The sequence below is a fragment of the Pinus tabuliformis genome, chromosome Q (assembly GCF_031772625.1).
Source record: "Pinus tabuliformis cultivar Carrire ecotype Pingquan chromosome Q, CPIR1, whole genome shotgun sequence".
Classification (NCBI taxonomy): Eukaryota; Viridiplantae; Streptophyta; class Pinopsida; order Pinales; family Pinaceae; genus Pinus; species Pinus tabuliformis.
This window is the reverse complement of record NC_142296.1, coordinates 528918110-528945669: the sequence shown is the minus strand read 5'-3', so window position 1 is coordinate 528945669 and position 27560 is coordinate 528918110. Positions and strand designations below refer to the sequence as shown.

The 27560-nt window shown below is 33.3% G+C and overlaps 1 long non-coding RNA gene across 1 annotated transcript in view; it reads right to left on the bottom strand.

Moving 5' to 3' along the window:
* Positions 1-27560, bottom strand: part of LOC149220529 (uncharacterized) — a 150529-nt gene that overhangs the window by 69996 nt on the left and 52973 nt on the right. Inside the window, exons 2-3 of the long non-coding RNA XR_016249622.1 lie at positions 1134-1220; positions 615-686 (exon numbers count right to left, since the gene is read on the bottom strand). This is a non-coding gene — a long non-coding RNA (uncharacterized LOC149220529). The remainder of the gene's footprint in view (positions 1-614; positions 687-1133; positions 1221-27560) is intronic.

Here is a 27560-nt window from a genome sequence, read left to right as displayed (position 1 = left end):
TAAATGATAAAACAATTTGTTTATAAAATTACATTTCACAACACCACAAATTAAAAGATAATCGGAGGATGGTTTTCCACTCAAGTAACAAAGAACTGAATTTCTGCAAATGTCACAACCTACCTAGAGAAAGAGATGAAAAATGCTTCTAAATCTCGAAAAAAGAGCTATGAACCTTAAAATAATACTTTGATGCCATTTCAAGTTTACCTCTATATCTCAACTAAGAGAGCAAAGGATTTTAAGCATGTTGTGATTGTGTAAGATATATACAAGGGCATAATTAGACTGTTGTTAAAATCTTCGAGTCTGAAAATATGAACCGCTGGAATAGTATGGAATGTCTAAAGCACTAATAGCTTATCACCATCTAGTAGTGATAAGAGAATTAAAGGAAGAGATGTAGTATACCAAAGCCTTCAATATTCAGAATACAGAACAAGCAAAGACACATTCCCAGGATAATTGAGAAACCCTAATTTTGTTCAAAAGAATTATTTAATATAAATGGACCATAATAATAATATAAATCTATGTTGAGAGAAGAACATATATAATCAGACTAATCTCATTATCCTGAAACTGAAATAACATAGAAAAGAAACTGAGCATACCTGTGATGGGATTGGCGATCCAGGTATGTTGAGAGGATGATAATGTAAATAACATATATGAATGAGGAGAACCTATATAACCAGGTTATTAATGTCTATAAGTTGAATTAGCATATGGATGGAAAATAATAATAATAATATAAAGTTATGTTGAAAGATCACATATGGCTAGCCAAATCAGCATGGTTTGATCTCAAGATCATTTAGGAGAATTGCCGTTGTAACTTACCAAAGAACTCGACCAATTAAACTAACCCTTGAAACTATATTGAAAAAAACATATATAATCATACTAATCTCATTAACTTGAAATAACATAGAAACGAAATAAAGCATATCTGTGATGGGGATTCTGGTAAAGCCATCTAGCTATGTTGAAAGGAGGACAATGTTAATTATAATATACATAAAAATATATGTAAAAAAAATCATAAATAATATAATATATAAAGAAAAGAACCTATATAACCAGTCTAATCTCACTAAGTTGAATCAGCATAAAGAGGAAACAGAGCATACCTGTGATGGGGATTCGGGTAAGGCCATCTGGCTAATCCTATTTCTGTGGCTTCCTTCTTTTCAAGAGAAGCATTGCTGGAAGAATTTCTGCATTGCAATTCAGTCATCAAAAAAAAAATTACTGAATGAATGGATTTGAATTCCCTTCTTTTCTTTCCTTATATAGATCCATACTCAATTCAAATTCAAGAAAAAGAGCCGTTAGGATATAAAAATAATATATATCTGTATATAATTTTTAATTTTAATGGCTATTTTTCTTTCGAGGTATATATATAATCCTAACAGTTATTTTTCTTCCAAGGTATATTTTAAGAGATCTTGCTTTTTCTTTATAGAAGGGAGGAAAAGTTCTCTCTTTGCCCTCTATTTATATATTTAGAGCTATAGTCTATATTATATATATAATTTACATTTCTTTTTTAAGAAATATTTTTATTTCTAAATATATGGTTATTGATTAAATTTATTAAGTTTCTATATATTTATTAATTAAATGTTTTCAAATATCACAGTTAAAAATATGATTAGTATGAGGTAGATGTGTAAATATTTAACATTTAACAAATTTAATCTAATGTCAATGTCTGCCTTAATTAAAAATGGATATAGATGTAGATGTGTAAGCTTAACTGTTTAACATTTCACATAAACATTTAACATTATATGTCCATTCCATTAAAAATTATTAAAAAGTTAAATGTAATATAGAACTGGGTATGGTGGAGATGTTGTAGTGTAAACATTTAAATCTTAGCTCAATAAAAAGTAATAAAAATAATAAAGTTCAGTTTGTTATATTATTATTTTGTTTTGCATGTCACCTTAGCCCGTCCAACTCAAGTTAGAAATTATGCTTCAGGAAAAATTGCATAAATAATTACAAGTTACATTGTTCAATGCTAAATTAATAATAGTTGATAGACAAACCACCCTATAGACTTGCTTTGGCTAAACAAATAAATTGAGATGTGAAGTGGATATGTAAATTACTTGCACAACGAGAAAAACTTGCATAAATTTTATTGGGTAGTAAAAATCTCCACATTTACAATTTTACATTGATGGTAGATATGCTATTTACTTGAGTATAAGTTATTTTCAAGTATTTTATTTGGGACGATTATGCAAGTAAATTACTTGCATAAGGTTTTTTTGATAGACAAATCATCCTATAGTCTTTCTTTGGCAATAACAAATAAACTGAGATGTGAAGTGGATAAGTAAATTACTTGCCCAAGCATAAAAACTTGCATAAATTTAGTGGGTAGTAAAAATTTGCACATTTACAATTTTATATTGATGGTAGATATGCTATTTACTTGAGCATAAGTTATTTTCAAGTATTTTATTTTTTGATGGTTTTTCCTGCAAATGATAAGAATTAAAAATCACTACACAAATATCTAAAAATCATGCATGAATATTTCAACCATATCCATAAATTATGGCATAAAATATATAAGCAAATTATCCACATGACATTCTTCCCAATCAAATATTTATTTCTCAAAGTTAAACATTACAATTTGCATTGGGCAATGCTAAACTAATAGTGATCAACAGATGATTGTTAGAGTATTTTAGGGACTAATAGTGATTCCATAACCATATTTAAATTTAATTAATAAGCACATAAAAACTTAATACTTACAATAAATCTCCAATATAACAAGTTTCTTAACCATGGATATCCCCCCACTTTACCATGGATATTATTAACCTATAAATAGGTTTTGTTACAACACCATGGGCCAATACCATGGCTTATTAATACCACATGCCAAAAAACCATAATGACATGACATATAGCGTTGGTTACATAGAGTGAAAATCCTTCATCATATGGCTGGAGAGAGAGAGAGAGAGAGAGAGAGAGAGAGAGAGAGAGAGAGAGCGGATGGGGGTGAGAGAAGGAGAGAGGGAGGGAGATAGTGACAAAGCTAGAGGGTGGAGAGAGAGATTGATGGGTAAGGGGAGAGAGAGGGAGATGTAAGAGAGGGAGAGAGAGAGGAGGGGAGGGAGAGGAGAGAGGGAGGGAGAGAAAGATGGAGTTGGAGGGGGAGAGTGAGGGAGGGAAGAATGAAGACATAGAGGGATAGAGGTAGAGAGAGATGAAGTGACAAGGTAGAGAGGGAAAGAGGATAGGAGGGAAGATAGAGAGGAGATGTGAGAGAGAGGGAGAGAAAGGGAAGAGAGAGAGCAAGACATAGAGATGGAGGGGGAGAGAGGGGGAGAGAGAGAAAGAGAGAGGGAGGGATATAGTGACAGTGTTGGAGGGTAGAGAGAGATATGGGGGGAGAGAGAGAGATGGGAGAGAAAAAGGGAGAAAGAGCAAGGAAGAGAGAGATGAGAGAGAGAGGGAAGATGAAAAGAGAGGGAGGGATATATCTAGCATAGATATTTTATGCGTATATAAAAACCAGCCTAGATCCATCTTAACCCCAGATCAATCAAGCATCAATAGGGATCGAATCTCTTTTCACTTTAAAAGATATTTTCATCTCAAGAGATTTGATCTCTCTCAATGCTTGATAGATCCGGGTTTAAGATGGATCTAGGTTGGTTTAAATTTGTTTTAATGTGATATACGCATTATGATTTTTACAATGTAACAAATTCAATTCACTCAATTTATAATTTTATTAATTTTTAAATGAATTAACATTAAGTTGTTTTATTATTATTATTATTATTATTTGATTTAACACATCATTTTAAGGACACTACAAATTTTATCTATAGTTGGTTGTAGAGGTTTCCCCCCCACAATAATTTAAAAAAAATTATCTACATATTATCTAAAGCATTTGAAAAAAAAATCTCTTATGGTTAAAACTTGTAGCCTCTCTATTCTACATTTTGGCCCTTTTTTCAAATATATATCTTTGTCAATTTTGTCTAAAATCCAACAAAAATTGTTGGAATTGCAAGTTTAAGTTGTATAGTCTACATAATCCAAGTGCACAATGAGATTTTAAACACATTGTATCCATTTATGCATTAAAAAATGTGAGTTACACAATGAAATCTTACACATGGTGTGTGTGTGTAGAGAGAGGAAGAGAGAAACAACATCGATCCATTTTAATCACAGATCTATTAAGCACCGAGAGGAATCCAATTTCCTGAATTGCAAATTTTTCTTTTAGCTTGTGTACTTTAAAATATATTTTCACCTCAAGAGATTTGATCTCTCTTGAGACTTGATAAATACATAGTTATGACAAATCTATATTTGTTTTAATTTCATACTCTATATGCATTACAGATTCTACCAAGTTTAGATCTATCTATTTTTCCTTTCCCTTCATCTGGTGCATAGTGCATTGTTTCCTTGTTTACTTTCTCTCTAGAAAGCTTTATTTGGTCAAAATATTGCCATCATTTCTAGGTATTTACTTCATCAATTATCCCTATACGAATTCACCCCTCACTTGGCATTTTACCATGTGGCAAGCTTTATTTGATCAAAATCTCACCATCATTCCTAGGTATCTACTCCATCAATTCTTCCCCATCCCAAGTTAACCTGTCATTTGGCATTTTACCATGTGGCCTACACTACACCTAAGAATCTCCATTCTCGCTTCAATGTCGTTCTATCTAGTAATCACTCTATTTGTCTTACATCCACTCTAATTTTCTCCCTATTTTGCCTGACTAACATGATGAAAGTAGAGACCTCTCTTACACATAGGAATTTTCCTCAGATGTTGTAAAGGTAAGTTTCCGACCTTTGCTTATAATTTTAAGAAGCCTGCCAATTCTAGGAACATCACCAAGGCATAATTCAACACAATGAAACATGAAAATATGTATAAAGAAAAAGTACGTTTCTAAACTCAGGAGGAAGTGGATTGATTGGAAATAAACGTGGCTCAAATAAAATAAGAAGCATTTAGGGAATAAATAGGTGACACAATAACATGATGGGTTGAAGATAAGGTCTTATCTATGACTATACACATGAACCTTCAACAAACAAAGTAATTCCACTATAACATGAAGTTGATCATGGCCCTTGCTCTTCCAAATTAGTGAGACCCCAACAATGATTCTCATTTGACCAAACACATTGGAAAAGCACATCAGTATACTAGATAAAACAATGGAGATGCTAGAAAAATATGCTTTTGAAGTTTGGTTTAGGTCTTTAGAAATAGTTTCTCATGATATCCTTACAATGGGAAGCTTGAGCAACCCAATCATCATTAAGGACCCCCATATTTATGATTGTTGTAACAATATCAACATAATGAAGACAATTGGGTCCAAAACCTCTAGCTCTCCAATATATGAATAGGTCTATAGGATATCTATTCACTTCATATTGATAGACTGATTAGTGTTTTCAATTTGTCAACTTGTGAAGGTGTGGAGATTATTTTGGTCGAAGTTGGACTATATATATATATATATATATATTCTATGCAGTCATACTTTATAGCCATATTGATGAGTATACTTCAATTTCCAAACCAGATAAATAATTTTTAAATATTTTTCTCATAACAATTCATGAAATCGTGACCTATAGCCTATTTTCTATCATGGAAAACTTTAGGACATGTTGGTATTAGTCATAAATTTAATTGTATAATAGAAAACAAATTATATATATATATATAGACACACACACGCACACAAACACACATATATATATTCATTTCAACATAATAAATGTAATCACACATTTATGCTAAGGCCTAATACCTCTTCATTTCAACATAATAAATGTAATGACACATTTATGCTAAGGCCTAAGACCTCTTCACTATTAGAATGACAACCTTTAAAATAAAATGTAAAAAATGAATTTATTTGAGTAATTTTTTTGCTACGATTACTCTAATAGTGTTAGTTTATGAAACTAAATTATAGTTATCATAACCAATGTAACAAAGTCAACTTCATTTTTATGAAGCATTTGATATTGAAGAGGTTGTAAGCCTAATTGTAAATTTTCTCTCAATAATAAAAATCCTTTCCTTGCGTGAGGGTGTTTCCTTGACAATTCATCAGGTTTTTACTACATAAAATCTTTTTGTATTATCTATCTTGTAATTTTTTTTCTATATCTTCAATGTTTGTACATACTTTGAATACTAACAATTGGTATTAGATTCCCATCAAAGGAGAATCCAAGGAAGTCAACTTGCAATGCATTGAGGTTGTTTCAGGATCCAATGTTGTGGGGCCATTGCAGATAGAGGAGAAACATGGAGTAACCAAACAATCAAAATATTATTTGAGTTGTCGAGTTGAGAAAAAAATAAGGGGAATCACATAGATTGAAATTCATATACAATGATGAGTGTTTAGATTGCAAATAAGAATCATGGAGGACTCTGTAGTGTCCATTGGAGGTAGGAGCGATGCAAGGCCACAAAGAGAGAAGAAAAGGACCTATGTTTCCATGTATATATTATAGGATATTAGGTGTGGGAACACTTAGGCATAGGAGGTCAAGTGAAATTCTATCCATGAAGGTTGAGCAGGGCCACTTCAAACCACAACAATAACATTTTTAGAAGGAATTTGAGACCCTTAATCACTTTGTAGTAAGGAGAAATCGTTCAACCTATCCACAAGAAAATGTGAGCCTACTTAGTGGGTTATTTACCACAACAAGAAGAAGACTAGTGAAGTATTTGAACAATCAAGTCTTCATAAGAATTTGGGTACATACACACAAACATTCTCTATAGTTTACCAAAAAGAGCTTTTCTGGGGGTAGACAATAAACGTTGTTTAAATAAAATCAAAGGATATATATCATTTATTATATATATAAAAACCATCAATTAACCAATTCCAAAATGGGGTTTTTGAGGGCTTGAAAAGTAGAGCTTTGAAAAATAGGGTTTTACGAAATAAGGTTTCTAAACTAAAAGACAGCGGTTGTCAATTTTTTTTTTGAATTGACACATTTAAAATATTTCGATTTGGATGGATATTATGTGTATACAAATTAATGGAAAAGGTGACAAATGCTAAATTCAAAGTGAAAAACTTTAATAGAACAAATAATTTTTAATTATGGAAATAAAAAAAATGAGATTTGTTAGTATAGCAAGGATAGTAGAAGGAATTAGGGGGCAAGAGGAACATGCCTCACATGATGATTGATGAAAATTGAGAGGACGTAGATGCCAAATCCATCAATATAATTTAGTTATGTCTAGTTGATGATGTCTTGTTTAACATCATTGGAGAAGCAACAACAACAAGCTTGTGGACTAAGTTAGAAGGCCTTTATATGACAAAGTCCTTGATAAATAGGATATGCTTGAATGGGAAACTATACAATCTGAAAATAAAGGAAGGTACAAAAAATTCAAATCACTTGATTGTGTTTAATACGATCTTAGTTTCGAGTTGAATATTATGGATGTTAAAATCAATGGTGAAGATAAGGCAGTGACATTGTTGTGTTCATTTCCTAAATCATTGAAACATTTACTAACTTATGTTAACTTTGGCTCAACTCAAACTCTTGAATTTGATTATGTTCTTGGAGACCTATTGTATAAAGAGATGAGGAGGAAATCAAGTATTGAAACCTCCACACTAGAAACAATGGTATCTAGAGTTCGGTCCAAGGAAAGAAGAGAAAATTTGATAGCTACATTCAGATCAAAGTCTAAAGGAAAGAAAAATAAACTCAGATGTTGGTATTGTTAAAATATTAGGCATATCAACAAGAATCTCTAGAAGAGAAAAGAATCCAACGATGATTCCCAAAAGGACAAAAATATGGTTAAATCAAGATGAAGTATGATTAATGAAGTGTTCTTTATTAGTAATGTTCCTCAATACTATCAATATTGGCTGTTAGATTTTGACACTTCTCATCATGTGTGTCCAAACATAAATTGGTTTTATTCATAAGAAAAGTTGATGGGGGAATTTTTGTTATGGGAAATAACATTTCTCATAAGACTACTGGGGTAGGAAGTGTCAAAATTAAAATGTTTTATGGTACTATAAGATAATTAACAGATGCATACATGAGCTTGGAGTAAACAAGAATTTAATTTCCTTCAGAGCTTTAGATTCCAGAGGTCATAAGTTTACATGTCAAGGTGGAGCACTAAAGGTGTCCAAGGGAATTTTGGTGGTCATGAAGGCTACTAAGGTAGGAAACCTTTACAAGATGGATGGAAGTAATCAAATCAATTAAACAACAATGGCATCTAAGGAGGTTGTTGAATCCACTCATTTATGGCATCAACGAATGGGTCATATGTGTGAGAGAGGACTACAAGTACTGATAAACCACAAATTACTTCAAAATTTGAAATCTTTGAATTTGAATTTTGTGTGAACATTGTATATTTGGAAAAAAAGATAGACAAAAATTCAAAGCAGATAGTTATGTTAAGAAAGTAATTTTTTATTATATTCATTTTGATGTTTGGGGGTCATCACCTACTATTTCTTTCCAAGGATTGTCATATTTGGTACATTTATAGATAATTACCCTAGAAAGGCATGGTATTATGTTTTGAAAAGAAAAAATGATGTGTTTAATACATATAAACAATTTAGAGTAATGATAGAAAAAAAAATTGGAAAAAAAATTCAAAGGTTTAAGAATGAATAATAGAGTTGAGTTCACTTCTTTAGAATTTGAAAAGTATTGTAAAGAAACTAGGATTTTAAGACATAAAACCATAATACATACTCCCCGGCAAAATGACATAGTATAGTGCATGAACATGACTCTTCTAGAAAGAGCAAGAAGCATGCTCAACAATGCCAATTTGCAACAAGAGTTGTGGGTAGAAGTAGTCATTAATACTTATTATCTTGTAAATCAATCACCATTGGTTGTAATAAATTGTAAAATTCCTGAAGAGGTTTGGATGGATCATCTATGCAATTATTCATATTTTTTTTTTAATTGTGTAGCTTACACACTTACTCCTAAGAATCATCATTTTAAGTTAGACCCTAGATCGAAGAAATATATCTTTGTTGGTTATGATGATGTTGCTAAGGTATATAAATTATGGGATCTTGTTGCCCACAAAATAATCATAAATAGAGAGGTAATATTTGGTGAATCTCCTATCATGAAGTTAGACAATGTAGATCAAGATGTTTTGAAATAGAAACACATATAAAAATAGGCACTATTAAATCAACAAAATAAATTGGAAACCCAACCATCTATAGACAGAAGGAAGCAAGAATAATATTTTGATGATAATTAAGTCGAAGATGATGAGGAAATCTAGGAAAATGTGAAAATTCCACAACCAACGCCAAGAAGATCTACATGAGAGAGAAATCCTCCTAAAAGGTATATTGATTTTACTTCATTTGTTTCTTTGGCAATTGACAATATGAAACCTTCTTGTTATTAGGAATAAATACACAATATCAATAATGCTAAGTGGGAGGTGGTAATGAAAGAAGAAATGGATTCCTTAGAGAAGAACAAACATAGGCCCTAGTAGAACTTCCTAAAGATAGAAAGGTTATTGGATGTAAATGGGTCTCCAAATTGAAGAAAGGTGTTGATGGTGATGTTGAAAGGTAGAATGCTAGAATAGTTGCAAAAGGTTACTCTCGCATGGAAGGTATAGAATGCCATGAAATATTTTCACTAGTTGTTAAGCTTGTATCTATTCATATTGTGTTGAAACTAGTTGTTTTTCTTGATTTGGAGTTAGAGAAGTAATATGTTAAAACAATTTTTTTACATGAGGATTTGGATAAAGAGATATACATGGAATAACTAGATGATTTTGTGCAACACCACAAAAGAATATTATTTTACAAGCTTAAGAAATCATTGTATGGCCTAAAATGATCACCCAAGCAATGGTACATGAAATTTGATTCATTCTTCATGAGATAGAACTATACTAGAAGTGAGTATGATCATGTGTGACCTTAAAAATTTTGAATATCATATTCATTATCTTGGTGCTATATATTGATGATATTCTCATTGCAAGAAAAACATTGGACAAAATTTATAGGTTAAGGGAACAAGAGGTTACTACTGATCGAGGTGGATATTGGTGGCCACCCGCCTATTCCACTTGGAAACCCATTTTATTTTCTTTTCAATTTCCTTAATTGTAGCAAAATTACTATTTTTGGTAGTTTTTTATATCCTAAACTTTCGGAATTGTTTTGAGGGACTAAAAGACAAGTTTAGAGAAAACAAAGAGACTAGAAAAGTGTAAAATTAGATTACTTGTTTTTTCGGCCTGCTCTTTGAGATATTCATAATGAGGTATTATGATAGCCAGAAATAGATCGTATGCCAATGTTATGACCCTGGGAAGTTGACGTTCCAACTTACCCCAAGAGGGCCCACAAGATTTTGGCACTCATCTCCTAGGTTTAGATTTTTGGATGTTTAGGGTTTCTCATTATTTCTCAATGATAAAAAGGCCACTGAGCCTCATTGTAACATAGTTCAGAGGCATGTAGCCACCACATCTCTTATCAGAGATAACATACCATCGCCTGAGATAGTTTATTTTTATTCTGTATGTAAGTATATTTCAGTTCTTTGATATTAATGAAATGAATTTTTATTTCTGTTGCATCTTGGTGTTTATGTTTGTATTTGTATTATGTTGTGTTCTTGTATACATCTAGATCGGTTCTGTCGGAGTGGTATTCTATTTATCTATTGTTATTTTCATGTCCCCAATGAGGTCAAGGTATAAGCAGTTAGGGCTCAAACTGCTTGAACCTTTGCGAGACTAGCCTCGCAAACCCTAACGACCTCCCATGGTGAAATAAAAGAATGATGAGGGAGTAGGAGATCCTTTCGAAATATTGCTCGAGGAATCCATCAAGCGACAAAGGAACATGATGATGGATAACTTTTCCCAGATCCTTCAGCGACTACCCATAGGTGGCACATCTTCATCCAACAGCCACTCTAGAGGTGCCACTCCCTTTAAGGTACAACTAAACTTTGACATTCCCATATTTGAAGGCCAAATAGATGTAGATGTCGTAGATAGATGGTTAAATCTATTAGAAGGATATTTTTCAGTTCATGATTTTTCCAATCGGGAAAATATTACATTTGCACTCCTCAAAGCTTCCCCTCATGTCAAGGAATGGTGGGAAACCTACTGTAAATAGAAGGATGACAGGGAATCCTCATTGTTTTTAGTCGCACCCACCTCGAATTCTCTCTGAGATGCCATCAGGGAACAATATTACCCTGTCGGGAGTTATGAATATAAATACATGACCACGAAGGGACCAAGATGTGTTAGAGTTCAAAAATATTTTTCATACCTTTCGCATGAAGTTGGCTATCATGGATTCTGAGCGGTATTTGGTACTCAGTACCATGACTGTCTACACAAGTACATCCAAGATGAGATGGAGTTCTTGGACATCTCCTCACATGGCGATGCCTTTCAATACGTTGTCAAGATAAAGCATAAATTTAAACAGAAGAAGTGAGACTTTGGATTTGTGAATTTGAAGCAAGGGAAAGGTGCCCCCAAATTGCAGAACAAAGGACAAATCCAAGGCGAGGCAACCTAGGAAAACCCACCAAAATTGCAAGAAAAGAACAATGCCACAAAGACAAAGAAGGACACAGGGAAATGGTGTGAGTTCCATAAGAGCCCCACTCACAATACGAGTGTTAAGCTAAGCAAAGCTTAGAACTCGACAAGGGAAATGAAAAAGGGAAGCATATTATTGACACAGAGCCTAGTGCCACTGTAGCCACCACCAAGATCCAAAAGATTGAGCCTGAAGATCTAGAGGAGGGGCAACGATCCTTCCACTCACAGATGTGGGTGAAGGGTGCTCCATTGCAGTTCATTGTCGACAATGGAAACCAAAAGAACCTTATTTCATCAGAGGTCATGAAGCAGTTGGGTTTGTCGACCACACCACATCTGCACACATACACTATCGGGTGGCTTCACCAGCGATGAGATCTTTGCGTGAGGTGATAATGTCTCCTTCCCTAAAACATCAATCTATTCACATATGAGGTACTGTGTGATATTTCTCCTCTTGAGGTTTGTGATGTATTATTAGGCCAACCATACTTGTGGAAGCGTCATGTTGTGTATGAGTCTAAGCCTTGCACTGTTATTATTTCTTTGGGAAATAAGTTATACAGGATACTGGAGGTAGCACCACCTACTACCATCTCTTTGATCTCTATGAAGTAATGTAGTAAGATCATTTTCCAAACTGGGAAATTTGTCTTCCTTATGATTCACCCTTAGGGAAAGAAGAAGGTTATAGCGACATCCGTGACCTCCAGGCCCTCCGTATGGCATCAATAGATGGACAAGGTCATGGAGAAGTACATGGATATCTTCGCCTCACTCACAAGAGTACCCCTACACTGTCATGTCAAGCACTCCATCCATCTAAACCTGGGTGCACTGCTACCCAATGGGTCAATCTGCTGATGCTCTGTTATGGAGAATGATGAAATCAAGAGGTAGAGTCAAGGGTTGTTGCATAAAGGGAACATCAAACCAAGTTCATAACCCTGTGGGGGCCTGATTTTGTTTGTACAAAAGAAGGATAGGACCTGGAGACTTTGTATTGACTATCAGGCACCGAATAAGATGACTTTCTAGAATAGGTATCCAATCCCACGAATTGATGACCTTATGGACCAACTTAAGGGGGAAAAATATTTTAACAAGATTGACTTGAAGTCTAGTTATCACCAAGTACTAATCGAATCCTCTAATGTGTGGAAGACTGCCTTCAAATCCAAGGAGGTCCTTTTCTAATGGTTGGTCATGCCTTCAAGTTAACGAATGCCCCCACAACCTTCATGAGGGTGATGGATGACATATTGCATTCCTTCACTAACTCATTCATGGGAGTGCATTTGGACAACATTATGATCTTCAGCCAAAGTTTGGAAGAGAACCTCCACCATATTCAAGAGGTCCTCCAAACCCTACGAAAACAAAAATTGTGTGCCAATATGGAGAAATGCACTTTTGGTATGAGTCAAGTTCAATATCTGAGGTACATCATTAATGAGCAGGGTGTGCATGTGGACCCAACCAAGATACAAGTTATTAAGGATTGTCCATCCCTAATCACTCTAATAGAGCTCCATAGCTTTTTGGGTCTTGCTAATTTCTACCGCAGGTTCATGTTGGGGTTCTCTCATATCATTTGGCCTTTGAGTCAAGTCACCAAGGGTGGAGCAAAAAGAAAAATTATTTTGGTCTGAATACCAAAAAAGATGTTTTTCAAGTTGAAGCATCGTATTTTCTCTGCACCAGTGTTCACATTTCCAAACTTGCAACAACGATTTGAGATTGAGACTGATGCCTCTAACTGTGTTAGTGGTGTAATTCTTACTCAGCAGGGGAATCCAATGGCATATCATAGTGAGACAATTTCAGACACAATCTGAAAGTATCCCACCTATAACAAAGAGATGTATTCTATTTTTCAGGCATACCGACATGGAAGCATTACATTATGGGGAAGGAAATGGTCATCCACACAAACCACTGACTCCTGTAGTTCATACTAACATAAGGAAAGTTGCAAAATGATTGCCATCAGAAATGGTCCACATACCTGCAACAGTTCCATTTGAACATTAAGTACAAGAAGGGAAGCACCAATAATGTTGCATACTACCTCAACCAACCACTGGTAATGGTTTTGACCACTGTGCTTGACTCTTATCGACATGAGACTTCGGGGTGGACACATTTTTATAAGAGCGTTCCACAATTCAACAATACATACTAGATCCTTCGGGAAGGCAAGCGAGTTCATTATTTTCACCTCAAAGGTGCATTGTTATGCCACTTGGGACACCTCTGTGTTCGTTTAAGCGAGTGTGCCAATATCATTTAAGAGAAGCACTACAGTTAGGTCGCTGAACATTTTAGAGTAGAGAAAATAGTGGTAGTGTTTTAGAAGTATTTTTATTGGCTTAAGCTTCGAAAAGTTCATGGGAAGTACGTCAGATGCTACACTGCCTATGCCATTGCAAAACTGTCCATCAAGAAGCAAGGCATATATACCCCTCTGCCTACTCCTAGTCATCCTTGGAAATCCATCGCCATGGATTACATGTTGGGCATTTCTTATACTAATCATGGAAACAACTACAATTTCATGGTCATTGATAGATTCTCTAAGATGGTCATTCTAGCGGCCTGTAAGAAAAGTATCACAGTAGAAGCCATTGCTAAGCTCTTCTTTGAATGAGTGTGGATAGACTTTGGGATCCTACAGTCCATTATCTCCGATCAGGATAACAAGTACTTGAGTACATTTTTGTCAAGCCTCTGGTTGATGTTGGATACCAGGCTCACTAAGTCCATGACCTTCCACCATCAAACTGATGGAAAAATAGAGCTCATCAACAAGATGATCGTGCACATTCTGCGCATGTAAAACTTGAAACATCCACACACATGGGATGAAAGCCTCCCCTATGTCCAACATAGTTACAACAAAGCTCTCCATAACTCAACTGGCCATAGCCCTTTTCAAGTCAGATTTGGATTCCAGCCACTATGTCCCATTGATTTGGCCATACCATTTGCAACTACTTAGGTAGATTTGACTCATGTGTAGGCTGGAGGTGATAGGGCTAACAACTTCATTGAGCACATTCAATACATATGCCAATGAGTCCATGACATATTGGATAGATCTAATGCTAATTACAAGCAACGACATGATCAACATTAGGTTCCACATAGGTTCTAGGTGTGTGAAAAAGTTTGGTTACATTTGCAGAAGGAGGGTCTTGCTGGGGCCCAACACAAGCTTCACTCACTCTGATATGAGCCTTACACCATCACTAAGGCTATGAGAGACAATGATTTTAAGCTCATCATTCCCTAATTTCTTGGCCTGCACCCAGTGTTTAATTTGTACCACCTTCGGCCATACTTTTCACCATTTCTGGACACATCAGACATTGCAAAACAACTCACACCAATAGAGCTAAATAGAGACTGCATGGAAAATGCCATAATTGATCAGATCATGGATAGGCAGATTAAGAACACTTGCCAACAGAAGATACAATTGTATCGAATTATTAAATATGGCCAACTCTTGCACCAACGAAAGTGGCTCGATAGGGACCAAGTGCAGTAGAAGTTTCCCCATCTCACAGAGGCACTCAATGCAATGGGGATCGTTGCTTCCTAAGGGGGGAGGAATGATCTAGGTGGATATTGGTGGCCAACTGCCTATTCCACTTGGAACCCCACCATTTTTTTCATTTTATATCCTTAACTATAACACAACTTACTATTTTTGGCAGTTTTTTGGGTCCTAAACTTCCGAAGTCGTTTTGAGGGACTAAAAAACATTTTTGGGGAAAGTAGAGAGACAAGAAAAGTGTCAAATTGGCCTACCAGTTTTTTTTCAACCTCTTCTTTTAGATCTTTGAAATGAGGTATTATGGTAGTCAAACAAAGATTGTTTGCCAATGTTACAAGCCCGAGAAGTTGACATTCCAACTTACCCCAATGGGGCCCACAAACTTTTTACATTTCATCTCCTAGGGTTAGGTTTTTGGATGTTTAGGGTTTCTCATTGTTTCTCAATGATAAAAAGGCCAATAAGCCTCATTTTAACACAATTTAGAGGCATGTAGTTGCCACATCGCTTCTAAGAGATAATCTACCATCACCCGACCTAGTTTATTTCCATTCTGTATGTAAGCATATTTCAGTTCTTCGATATTAATGAAATGAATTATTTTTTTCTAGTGCATTTTAGTGTTTATGTTTGTATCTATGTTCTTTTTTGTTCTTGTATAAGTCTCGATGAACTACCTTTGATATGAAGGATCTAGAAGCAGCAAAACAAATCTTGGATATTGAAATACACAAAGACAGAAAAATGGTAAACTCAAGTTTTCAAAACAAAAGTATGTTGAGAAATACTTGTAAAATTTGGGATGAATAATGTGAAACATATAAATATCTCTTTTGCTTCTGATTTTAAACTTTCTTTAGGTTTATTTCCTAGTATTCATGAAGAAAAATATTATATATCATGTGTATCTTATACTAATGAGGTAGGAAGGTTGATGTATGCAATGATATGTACCTGTTGGGTCCCTATAATACTAGTGATTACCCCATTACTATTGTAATTGTAGCCCTTATTAATATTGTTGTGCCCCTATTATCCCCATATTGTTATTACTGTGCCCCATAGAATCCCTCTATTGTTATTTTTGTGGCTTTATATTATTATTGATAGGTTGACTGGGTTATATTGTGACTCCTTAGACTCCTATATATAGAAAGGAGGTTTTGTCATCTGTATCATCCAAGAATTGTTCATTTATGTAATTTAAAGGAGGTTTCCCCCTCAAAGAGGCTGAATTTTAAGGCGTTGATCTATCTTTTCTATCTTTTCTTGAGCTGGTTTCATAACATTTGGTATTAGAGCTTTGGATTCTAGGGTTTCGCTGCTCCAAACAGGTCATCGTGGAATTTTCGCTATAACTTTTTTTCTGCGATGTTTCAAAAGCTAAAAAAAAAACCCATTTGAGAAGACATCGCACTGAAGCTCAGGTCTAAACGTAAGAGATTTTCGGTCTATATTTGCGGAGATATGATCTGAGGAAGTTGGTATTCTTGTAGACTCCTGAATTACATTCCAAATAGGTGACCTCGGGAAAATCGTCATAACTTTCTCTCTGAGCATCGGATTGAAATTTCATAAGAAGTTATAGAAAGAGGACGGACTGTAGTTTCTTGTATATATTTTTCAAAGCCAAAGGTCGAAACAGTGAATCGTGGCACGTCGTACAAGTTCGCTCTACTGAACCAGTCTATAATCAGGTCACTGTGGGAGATTTCGCATAACTCTTCCTTGGAGAACCCAATTTGGATCAGATTGGTGGCATTGGAAAGAGGACAAAGAGGGCTATTGTAGGTCACAATTTTAGAACTAGATGATTTGAATGTACATAGATACATCAGAGGCAATATCGAACTCCTACAAAGTAAAAAAAGGTGTGTAGATTCTTTTAAATTTTTGCTTAAGATTGCTTTGAAATTTATTTTGAAGGAATTCAAAGGGCATAGTAGAGCATTATTATCGGTAGCTGATGCCCCGAGGAAAGAAAATGCAAACACCTAGTAAGGAAACTGAAAGCTCTAGCATGACTCATGAAGAAGAGGAAGAAATGCAACATGATATATCAAAATTACGAGACCAAGTGCAACAACTCTCCCTTGCACAAAAAGGAACAGAATCTAAGATGGATGGTTTAAAGAAAGATGTAGAAGCTATGATGGATGGTTTAAAGAAAGGTGTAGAAGCTAAGATGGACTGTTTAAAGAAAGGTGTAGAAGCTAAGATGATTGACGTGGAAGCTAAGATGGATGATTTGAAGATAGATTTGAAGACAAACATGGAAGATTTGAAGACAGACATGGAAGATTTGAAGATAGATTTGAAGACAGATTTAACAAAGTTTCTACAAGAAATGCTTACTAATGGTGAAAGGGTAGTAAAGGAAACTCATGATGAGAACAAAAGTAATGTTAATCATGATTTCATAGACTCTAATGTTGGATCAAAGACCCACCATATTCCAAAAATCGATATGAGGAAGTTTGATGGCAAGAATCCCGCAACATGGATATTATAGATGGAGCATTTTTCGATCTCAATAATGTGCAAAACACACAAAAGGTACATATTGCAACTTTATATTTGGAACCAAATCAATTTGTATGGTATCAATGGCTTTGCTCTCGTAAACAATTTATCACTTGGGCAATTTTTACGGAAGAATTGATAGCACATTATGAGGATACAAAAAGCAACACTTTCTTTAGCCAATTGATAAGTCTCAAACAAAAGGGTTCAATAATGGAGCACATTGAGGAGTTCCAAAAATTGAACATAAGGGTAAAAAATATTCCAGAGGAGCATAGGATTGATGTGTTCATAGGGTCTTTAAAGGATAATATCCAATATGATGTTCGCCTTTGGGAACCTGATTCATTAGAGAAGGCATTTAGGTTAGCAAGAAAAATGGAAAGAAAAATTATGGCAACCAGGAAGCATACCACTCACAACTATAAAGACGGAACTATTGTTACCCCTAGTCTTCCACAACCTATAAGGTTGACACCAAAACAATTGGAAGAAAAAATAGCAAAAGGGATTTGTTATAATTGTGCTAACAAATACATTAAAGGTCATAAGTGTGCTGAGAAGAAATTATTCTACATAGATTGTGAAGAGGAAGAAGAAAATGAGCAAGAAGGGTCAAAAGAAGAGGATATACTCCAAGAACAAAGCCTAGATAAAGAAGAAATGAATCCGACCATATCTTGTAATGCATTGGCGGGAATTACCGCTCCTCAAACCAAGATAGAAGGACAAATCAAGAAGAAAAAGGTAATAGTGTTGATTGATTCAGGAAGTACCCATAATTTTATTCATTGTAAGGTAGCAAAAGAATTGAATTTCTTCTTATATCCAGCACCAGAGTGTCAAGTGATGGTTGCAAATGGAGGAACAATAAATTGCTCTAGAAAGTGCCATAATATTAAGCTATCCATGGGAGAATATGTATTGACTAGCCCAATGCTTTCCATTCCAATGGGAGGTGCTGATGTTGTACTACGAGTCCAATGGCTATAATCCTTGGGTACAATAGCTTTTAATTTTCAAGAACTTTTCATCAAATTTTCTACGGAAGGAAAGGAAGTTGAATTAAGGGGTATTGCAGGGAAACCAGGAAATATAATCTGCTCTAATGGTATGAAAAAGCTTCTAAAAAAGGAACAAAGAGGTGTAATTGCACAATTATGTTCGCTAGATGTTTCCACATCGGAATCATCTATTTCTCCAGATCTCAAAAAAGTCCTGGAAAATCATTCCAAGGTATTTGAGACTCCCAAAGGTCTCCCACCTGTGCATGATCACGATCATGCTATTCATCTGATTCCAGGAAGTATTCCTCCAAACATCAGGCCGTACAGATATCCCTATGCCCAAAAGAGTAAAATTGAATGTATGGTTGCAGAAATGCTAGAGGTCGGTATAATTCAACCGAGACAAAGTTCTTTCTCTACTCCAGTAGTATTGGTGCATAAGAAGGATGGATCATGGCACATGTGTCCAGATTATAGGGAGCTCAACAAGCTCACTATTAAAGATAAGTTTCCCATTCCTGTCATTGATGAATTACTGGATGAATTGCATGAATCAATTTACTTCACCAAGTTGATCTTCATTCAGGATATCATCAAATCAGAATGAAGATTGAAGACATTCCGAAAACAACATTTAGAACTCATGAGGGTCATTATGAATTTTTGGTCATGCCTTTTAGCCTTACTAATGCACCTTCAACATTTCAAGGTTTGATGAATACAATTTTCAAACCATTCCTTAGAAAATTTGTGTTAGTATTTTTTGATGATCTACTAATCTACAACAAGTCTTGGAAGGATCATGTTGAGCATGTTGACAGGGTGCTACAACTATTGGAGGAAAAACAATTATATGCAAAAAGATCCAAATGTTTCTTTGGAGTCCAAGAGGTGGAATAGCTAGGTCATATTGTATCACATGAAGGGGTTAAGGTAGACCCTAGCAAAATTAAAGCCATTAAGGAATGGAAAACCCCCACATCCATAAAGCATTTGCGAGGATTTCTCGGGTTGACAGGGTATTATCGCAAGTTTGTTAAGAATTATGGGAGAATAGCAGCACCTCTAACAACATTATTGAAGAAAGATGCATTTTCATGGACTCCGGAAGCAACAAAGGCCTTCGAACATCTTAAAGAGGAAATGTGCCAAGCATCGGTCTTAGCTACACCGGACTTCACAAAAACCTTTATTGTGGAGTGTGATGCTTCAGGAAATGGAATTGGTGTTGTTCTAATGCAAGATGAAAGACCCATTTCTTTTGAAAGTCGTCCAATCAAGGGAAAGCTTTTACACAAAGCTATTTATGAGAAGGAAATGTTGGCAATACTCCATGCACTTAAGAAATGGCGACCCTACCTGATGGGAAGACACTTCAAGGTAAAAACGGATAATGATAGCCTTAAATACTTTTTAGAACAAAGATTATCCTCTGAAGAGCAACAAAAGTGGGTCACAAAGATGTTGTGTTATGACCTTGAAATCATCTACAAAAAAGGGAAGAAAAATGTGGTGGCAGATGCACTCTCAAGAAAGGATGAGGATGTGGAAGCATTGTTGTGCGCCATTGCTATTATCCAACCAGATTGGATAAACGAAGCAAGGGAGGAATGGAAGAATGACGAAGAAGTGTGGGCACTTATTCGAAAGTTACAACGAGATTCCAGTACATCTGATACATTTAGCTGGCAAAATGATTCGTTATGGTACAAAGATCGCTTATACCTCTATAATAATTCCAAACTAAAACAAAAGATTCTTATGGAATTGCACACTTCTCCCTTAGGAGGGCACTCAGGATTTTTAAAAACTTACCGCAGGGTTAAGAAGGAATTTTTTTGGGATGGCCTTAAATCAGATATTCAAAATTTTGTGGCGGAATGTTTGGTTTGCCAACAAAATAAAGTTGAAACAATTAAGACACTGGGTCTATTACAACCTTTATCCATTCCAAGCCAATGTTGGGAGGAGGTTTCAATGGATTTTATCACAGGTTTACCCAAGTCTGAGGGAAAGAGTGTCATCATGGTGGTAGTTGACAGACTTACCAAGTATGCACACTTTTGTGCATTATCACATCCATTGAAAGCCAATACAGTTTCTATTGCATTTATGGAAACAATTCAAAAGCTACATGGAAACCCAAAGATTATTGTAAGTGACAGAGATCCCATTTTCACTGGAAATTTTTGGACAAAATTATTTTCTTGTCTTGGTACTCAGTTAGCTCATAGCTCATCTTATCATCCTCAATCTGATGGGCAAACTGAGATAGTAAACAAATTTTTTGAAGGATATCTTCGTTGCTTTGTATCTGATAAACAAACACAATGTGTCAAATGGTTGCCTTTGGCTGAATGGTGGTATAACACTTCCTTCCATACAACAAAAAAAATGACCCCATTTATGGCACTTTATGGGTATCAGCCACCATCCATCACATCATATTTATGAGAAAATTCTAAGGTTCAGGTAGTGGAACATCACATCGAACATCAACAACAAGTCCTCCAACTCTTAAAGGATAACCTCGTGTTGGCACAGAATAGAATGAAACAACAAGCAGATCAACATCACAGCGAAAGAAGTTTTGATGTAGGTGATTGGGTATTCCTATGGCTACAACCATATAAGCAAATGTCCCTCAAGCAAGCTAAGAAGGATAATAAATTATCACCAAAGTATTATGGTCCATACAAGGTGTTGCAAAAGATTAGTACTATGGCATACAAATTGGAGCTTCCTGCAGCTTCTTGATTGCACCCAGTTTTCCATGTTTCATGTTTAAAGAAGGTTATAGGTGACAAGCTACGAGTTCAAAAAATATTGCCAGAACTTGATGAGGAAGGAAAAATTATATTGGAACCAGAAGCAGTAACAGAAACAAGAACTCGACAGCTACGAAATCGATCAATTTCGGAGTATCTTATCAAGTGGAAGAACTTATCCGCTGAAGATTCCACATGGGAGGATGAGAATTTTATACAGAAGTATCCAGAACTACTCAAGCGTTGAGGACAACACTTTTTTGAAGGAGAGGGGCATGTTGGGCCCCTATAATACTAGTGATTACCCCATTACTATTGTAATTGTTCCCCTTATTAATATTGTTGTGCCCCTATTATCCCCATATTGTTATTACTATGCCCCATAGAATTCCTCTATTGTTATTTTTGTGGCTTTTTATTATTATTGTTAGGTCAACTGGGTTATATTGTGACTCCTTAGGCTCCTATATATAGAAAGGAGGTTTTGTCATTTGTATCATCCAAGAATTGTTCATTTATGTAATGTAAAGGAGGTTGCCCCCTCGAAGAGGCTGAATTTTAAGGCGTTGATCTATCTTTCCTATCTTTTTCTTGAGTTGGTTTCATAATAGTACCAAACTAGATATTTCTCATGCAATGGGTGTTCTTAATAGGTACATGGAAAATCCAAAAAAACAACATTGAAATGAATTGAAATGGGTGTTTTAGTATCTTGGAGGAACCAATGAATATTATATCACCTTTAATGATTGTATGATTATATCTACAACTACGTTGATTCATATCTTGCAAATGATTTGGACCAGAGGATGTCTACTTTAGGTTATGTCTTTACTCTTACACTACTCAATTTGAACACCTATTCTATAAATGTAGACATAAAATTATTGTCATAAATATCAAACAACATAATAAATTTCATGTAACAATCTTAAACATATGAAATGTAACAATCCTAACCATCTGAAATGAGACATTCACAAAGTAATAAAACTAATAGAAGAAATATATTTTTGGCGAGAATCAAACAATACAATTTTTGCAAGATTTCGATTTCTTGTTGTTTAAAATGCACTTTCGAATGCAGCAATGAATTCAACACCCTAAAAAACACCCGAGGCACTCAAACTTTGCATACATTAAACAACTTAAAGTTATGATTCTTGAAAATATCTACCAAATTTCTAATAAAATTAATCAGGAAAAACTACCCTAAAAATGGTTAGTTTATGTATTAGTTAGACTACACGGGACTTTCACTTTCTTTGCAAATACACAACTTGCAATAAAAACCTAATTAATAATTAAACATATGCATACATTTAAGAACAAAATTATTGGGTTTTTCCATATGGTTTAATAAAATTTTTGTATATTGATGTTTATATTGGTTTATGAATTCTTTGTATCAAGATACATTTATTCAAACCTTTGACATAGATTCTTTCACGAGAAGAAAATGCAAAACAATATTGGCTCCATGAAGGAATATGTTTGATCAACTTCCTCATTTTGTTATAAATAAAAAATAATATTATATTTTCTTCATAATTATTTTGATTTTGTATTAATTATTTTGATTTAATTATCTCAAATTTTTTATGTCTTTGATGATGAGTGGAGTGTCCCACAGATACTAAATTCACAAATACAATTCTTTTCCAAAAATTCATTTTACAACTTAAGATTGTTTTTTAAATATTTTGATTGGTATATTTCTATTGTTTTATTATATCTTGACATGATCAAAAATATATTTATACTAATTCAATTTCTTTTTTTATCCTTTTGTTTATTTATATTTTTTTAGTATATCTTCACATTACTTTTGATCACCAACTGAGCTTCCCCAATGAGACTATACTAATTCAAATTTTATATATGCTATAAAATTTTCAATATTTTTCTATTACAATTTTAAATTAAAAATTTAATTTCTCCTATTAATGAGTAGGGGAAAGAAATTATATTTATGTAACTAAAAGACATCAAATTAGAAATTTGATTCCTCCTATTATGTAAACAAGGGAACGTTTTTTTTATGTTAACAAGGGAAAAAAAAATTGATTTGTGCAATTAGGATGAGAAAGATAGTAAGTCTTGAGGCTGTGGTCTAACGGACCTGTGGAGGTTTGGTCCCCACAATTCCTAGGGGCAATATTATGCAATACTATATACGCTTGAGAGCTATTCCATGTGAGATTTCTACATTTGAAAAAAAATTAGGGTGAGAAAGATAGATGTCTTTAGTTTTTATAGATATTAGGTATATCTTTGACCATAAGTTTTTATAAGAGACAAGTATGAATAAAATTAGCACAATCATATATATTAAATGACTAATAAGAGCATATATATCAATCCATAAGAAGCATCAAAACATTTACTCCATGATACATCTCACCTTTCCATTAAAATAAAATCATAAAAAATAATTAAATTATAACTTTATTTTAAATTACTATTACATTTTGGAATAGAGCTTCTAAATTTTTAATTTAATTATCGATAATTATTACGTGGATGGTAGGATTTAATCTCTAGCAAATATTGTAGAATATTTTTAGTAGTGTTCTCAAAAGTAGTTATGCATTTTTTCCCTTTTAATTAAATCAATTAATTAAAAAAATGTCATATGAAATAAGTTATGGCTTTTTTGGACATGTGGTATTGATAAGCCATAATATTAACCCATGGTATTGTAAAAAATCCTATTTGTGAATTAAGAATCTCCTTGGTAAATCAATGTAAAAGAATTAATATTTGGGTTAAACATATATACATTTTTAAAATGTGCGTTCTTTTATCATGGAGATTCTTAATTAGTGAATAAGATTTATTACAATACCATCCACCTAATAATTATTGATAATTAAATTAGAATTCAGAATCCTATTCAAAAATAAAATTGTGTATAGATATAATATATTCTTATCATTTTTATATACAATAAAATTTTATTAAAAATTAAAATATTTTAATATATTACAATTTTAAAATAAATAAATATCATAATTATAGAAAAAATAGAGGGTCGTCATGTAAAGCAAAGTGAATATCAAATCCCAATATTATTATTATTATTTTACTTTAAAATATAATTCAATTTTGAGGTTGCAAATAGTTTCAAATGATAGTTTTTCATTATTAAAAAAGAACCTAGATCATCTTAACTCCAGAGAGATCAAATCTCTTTTCTTTTCAATGATAAAATTTTGATGAGGGAGTAGAAAGGCACATATATTAGGAACTCCTAGTTTAGCCTGGAACTAGAATCTAGATCTCAAACTCCAATGATACATCTATCCTTCCAACCTTACTATGGCGAGCCATGTCTTTGAGAACTCCCAAACTCCGATGAAATGTCTATCCTTCCAACCTTACTATGGCGAGCTATGTCTCTGAGAACTTAAACCCGAGTGGATGGGATGGAAAACCAGCATCCCTACCACTTGAGGTAAGTAACCATTGATGAGATCAAATCTCTTTTCACTCTAAAATAGGTTCACACCTCAAGGGATTTGATCCCTCTCAACCCTTGGTAGATCCAGGGTTCATATGGATCTAGGTTGGTTTAGTCACTGATATGAGATTAGTTTATGGTTGAAACTTAGTTTATATTTATGGTACTCTTTTTGTATTGAGTTTTTTGTTTGATTGTGAAGTAATGTGAATTTTGAGATGACTAACACTCCTAAGCTATGGGTTTGAGTAGCCACTACCTAGGGGCATCTAAACCCTCAAAATCATTGAGGGATTGCATGGGCCACTCTAGCCCTTATCATGACTCGATTTTTGCCCAAGGAATTTCAAACGAATGAACTTTTCACCGTGGAGTTTCTTAATTGAGCACTTTGGTTTAATTATTAATTATAATTAATTAATTATTTTGATTTTTATACTTTAATTTTAATTAAAATGTTATTTTTATTTTTATGTAATTTGACTGAGTCAAAATGTTTACATAACATAACAAAACAATACTAGACATTACCACATATCTTCCATATTTAGAGAGTCATCTCAATAATATTAATAATAATTAAGTTGAGAGGTGTTCTCCAACCCATTATGGAAGAGATGATTTGACTCAATAAAATTACATAAAAATAAAAATAAAAATAAAAATAAAATACAAATTAAATTAAATTAAACTAAAATAAAATAATGAAATTAATAATTAAAATAAATTTGAGGTGAATCAATCAAATTTTTTTTTTGGCTAAATATTTTGACAACCCATGGTTTTTCTCATGATATTCTTCTCTAATGTAGCCTATTTAAAGGCATAAAATTCAACAGAATTTACAACAATCATCGTGTCATGTCATGTAAACACATTTGTTGACTCTGCTAATGAGGAATAAAATTTTCTTTGATATACTTTAACTTTTTCTAAGTAAGGTGAAGCACGAAGTTTGTTTCGATATAGTTTAACTTATGTATGAAATCTGATGAATACATTTATGAAAAGTATTGAAAATCGGTTATTTTTAAAGTTTAATTTTGCACATAATGTATATATCATGCAAAATAAAATTTTTAAAATATAAAAATGTTTGTTTTTTGTTTTTAAATATTAGTGAGTCACACTAAAATAGTTGCTCAAGTCCATTAGCAGGTGTCCCGGTTTATGAAAATTGTGGAAAAAAAATTATACAATGAAGAAGGATGATAAATAAAAATCAAAATAATAACTAACATCTATTCCAAAATCATCTCCAACAACATTTTCATTTTCTTGAACTGAGTTTATTTTTTATAATTTTTTCCACTATTTTAATTTATTTGTAATATGGAATTTAGTTACAATCAAATTTTAATTTCAAATTTAAATTTTATAAAATTTTGAAATTTAAATTTTATGATATTAAAATCACAATAAAAGATATATATATATATATATATATATATATATATATATATATATATATATATATATATATATGATGATGATGATGATGATGGTTAACGTCCAATGAGACCAAATTGGTCTATCGGACCTAGAATTTTCTTAATTTTTACTTGTCTGGCTCCTCGTCTTTCTTGGCGAGATTGGTGTTGTAGCTTTCTTTCTTTTCTCTACGGTCTTCCAACTTCCTTTGTCTTGCATCTCCTTCATCTCTTCTGGTTCTTGGGATATATATATATATATATATATATATATATATATATATATATATATATATATATATATATATATATATATATATATATATATATATATATATATATATATATATATATATATTCCGAGGAAAATCGAAGTAGATCGACCTAAAGGGGATATTGGCTTACTAACAGATCCTAACCCCATGAAAGAAGTTAATTTAAATTAAATTATTTTGTGTTTTTTCAAATTAACATTTAGTTAAATTTATAAATGTATTTTACTTTAAAATACTTTGATTAAAATTAAATAATAAATAAATTTACCTAACATTATACAATGAAAATTCATGATAAGTCAATAGGTTCTTGGATAAATGGTGATTGTCTGCACTGCTAAGGCACTCTTAGATGTTAAGAAACATGTTCAATTCTCCAATGCCTAATTAACCAAAAAAATCTATGATAAATAAAAAACAGACAAATGTATAATCATTTCTAGCAACAATTTCGTTTTTTGAACTAAACTTTTTCCATTGTTGCAATAGGAGAAGTTAATTTAAAATAATTTTTTATTCTTTTTCATAGTAACTTTTATTTAAATTTATAGATACATTTTAATTTAAAACCAACCTAGATCCATTTTTACTCCAGATCTACCAAATGCCAAGAGGGATTAAATATACTTTCACTCTATAACTTGCCATGACTTGGTAAAATCTAGTACATTGGAAATAAACATAAGAATGAGTTGTTCATTTAGTTATATAGAGAAAATCATTTTTTTTATTACTTGCCAGTAAGTGTGTATGCTTTCTATTATTATGCATGTCTATTACACCTTACATGATCAAAAATATTAAAAGCATGCAAGCTTAATAGGAGGATGCAAA